At 31.2% G+C, this 3,250-nt stretch overlaps 1 pseudogene; it reads right to left on the reverse strand.

The window, feature by feature from the left end:
• The window catches only part of LOC107030266, a 3,085-nt pseudogene extending 2,366 nt beyond the window's left edge, over positions 1-719 (reverse strand).
• Between the last annotated feature and the right edge of the window lie 2,531 nt (positions 720-3,250).

Consider the following 3,250-nt stretch of genomic DNA (forward strand, 5'->3'; position numbering starts at 1 on the left):
ATATGTTCCACTTATTCTAATTTTATTTTTTGGGATAGTTTTCATTTACAGAGAAAACATACAAATTTTAGTTTACCAGATTCTTGTCCAACATTTAAGTGACTTTTTCTAATATATTCCACATGCAAAGTCCAACAATGTATATTTTTTTTAAGTGCACTCAAAGAGAAAGAGAACATTCGTTCATAATATGTAGTATCCTCATTATTCAGTTCGCAAATAATTATACAATAATTATAATATCTGTATAAATACATGTGTCATTTTTTTTATGTTTATTTCCTTTTTTTTATTGATTAAGCAAGTACTTATGTGGTAATAACATAGTTATAAGACTAATTAGTTACTTAGTTATATTTACCTTCTATTAGACATTTTATAAGTTAGTGATTACATTGAAATGAATTCAGATTTTGAACTTACCATTTGTTGAGTTGGCTAATTTAAGCAAATAGAATGCAAGGACAAAAAACTAATGCAAGGGCACATGCTTTTAATAACTCCCTTTCAAGACAACAAGTACTATTAACAACATGAAGAGAATACTCTAAACCATTTTCTAATTCAACATCGACGATGCGGTAGACACTTGATAAATCATTATCATGGTATGCAACATCCAACATGTTTTCAACTTCCACACGACCCATAAGTTTGGTTTTAATCACCACCCACCAATCAACTTTATCTGGAAGCAAGGGATAAGGAACATAGTACATTTTCTTAACATTTTGTGCAATAATTAAAGGAACATATGCTCCATATTCCCTTGTATGCTTTACTTCAATGATACTATATGTTTGATTTCTCTCGTACCTTTTTTGGGGGTTGAATCAAAACACTTGCATCTAAACAATACATTCTTTTTATAGGCCACCAACAGTACTCCATTTTCAAAAGGCATAATACATATATTGGACCCTAAACTTAGCTTCAAATTTTAACTTTGACCTCCAACTTTCATAATGCACAAATAGACACTTTAACTATCCAACTTTTAAATAAATAAACACATGAGTCCTACGTGACACAACACATAGGACACCACGTAGGATAAAAAATGACATGTAGGACATGTGTGTCTATTTGTTCAACTTTATACAAGTTTAAGTGTCTATTTGTGCACATCCAAAGTTGAAGGACATAAATGTGATTTGAAGCCAAGTTGAAGGGCACATTTATGTGTTATGCCTTTTCAAAACCTCCTTAAGCACCCCATCATAATCAACTCCATCTTGATTTCCATCACCACCTTTCACCCAAACTCCACTATTGTTAGTTTTTTAAATATTTGGAGCATTCTTCGGTATTGAATTTAAAACCATTTACAAGATACTTGTCCATTGAATAAACCTTAATGGGTCCCCAAGAAAGGTCTTTCAAAATATGATCAAATTGACCATTTTTTTTGTCATAAATCTATAAATATTTGAAAAATAAGAAATTAGCATCAATTAAATATATATTTATTTAATAATGATAGTATTATGAAAATATTATAAGGCTTACGTAATCTTGAAACCACTTTGAAAAATATTTAAACACTTTTTCATTGCCATATAAATGTACAAAGTAGTTGTCAAAAAAGATGGATAATGAGTTAATTGTTTTGCCTTGTAATTACATATTTTCGTGCAAAAATAACAACTTACTCAAGAAATGGTTTAACTTGTGGGCAATTCAACAAGACATATGTCGATGCAGACTTAAACTCCATGGCATTAAGATTCCTCCTTGTACGTTTTTTGAACCTTTGCTTGGGTGATTGAAGATTGATAGTGGCTTCATAGTCTCACCATCATCATCATTGCGATTGGGTATATTTTGCAAGCATGACACACTACTTTTTAAGTAATAAGAATCTAAATTAGTTATCTCCTAGCAAGATCAACCATTGAGCCGTCAAGTCTATGTTTTTGCTTCATGCTCCGTTTAGACTTGCCAATAATTCTATATTATATTATATTATATTATATTATATTATATTATATTATCATTAATTTTAACAAACTATTGATATAAAAGTATTAAGAGTTAAAACACTTACACCTCAAATGGATACATTCATCTATATTGAATCAAAAAATCCAGGTGGTAGAATCTTCACCAACTTATTTGTGAATATAGAAATATTTTGACCCATTTCAATTAGGTTGTCTTCCCTTAATGTATTAGAACACAAGTCCTTGAAGAACAAACTAATTTCAGTAATAGGTTTCCAAATTCTATCGGGCAAGCCACTAAATGCAATGGGTAGTAATGTTTCCATGAAGACATGACAATCATGACTTTTCATAGCATGTGATTTCCGTGTTTCACACCGACACGTTTTTTCAAATTTGAAGCATGTCCATCAGGCATCTTAAGTTGCTCAACCCATTCACATATTTTACGGTTTTGATCCAATGTAAATGAATAACTAACCTTAGGCTTGAAGAACTTGTTGTTCTGTTTCTCTAGTAATCATAACTCTTTTTACCTACAGTATTCCGGTAAGTCCATTCTAGCTTTAACATTATATTTTGTCATGCCATTGACTTTCATTACTATATAGAATAAATTATCAAAGTAATTTTTTTTATATGCATAACATCAAGATTATGTCGAAGAAGATTATCCTTCCGATATGGTACCTCCCTGAATATGCTTTGTTTTGTCCAATTATGTACAACACCATACCCATCAAATTTGTACGGTTGTTTTTCTGTGACCTTTGGAAAGTGTTGAATCCTCTCCCAAACTTTTTCTCCAGTCAAGGTTGGAGGTGAAAGACTTTTTTCAATAATATTCTTTCTGAATGCATTATTCATACTCCTAAACTCATGATCCGTTGGCAAGAATTATCGATGACAATCAAACCAACAATTTTTACGACTATGTTTCAAAGTAAATGATTTAGTATTTTTCATACAGTAAAGAGAAATTAACTTTCCCGCTGTCATCTACCCTGACAACATTTCATACGGTGAAAAATCATTAATATTTCACATTAAGGTATCCCGTAAGTCAAAATTTTGCTTAAGAGACACATCAGATGTTTCAACTCCTTGAACCCACAACTGTTTCAACTCATCAATCAAAAGTTGCAAGTGTACATCAATCAAGACTTTTAGATTTCTTGGTCCAGGAATAACACAATTGAGAAATATATATGGACTGGTCATACATATCTCAGGTGGAAGATTATATGGTGTTACAAATATAGGCCAACAAGAATATGGTGCATCAGAAACAGAATGTGGTGTGAATC

This window comes from Solanum pennellii, chromosome 9 (genome assembly GCF_001406875.1).
Source record: "Solanum pennellii chromosome 9, SPENNV200".
Taxonomy (NCBI): domain Eukaryota; kingdom Viridiplantae; phylum Streptophyta; class Magnoliopsida; order Solanales; family Solanaceae; genus Solanum; species Solanum pennellii.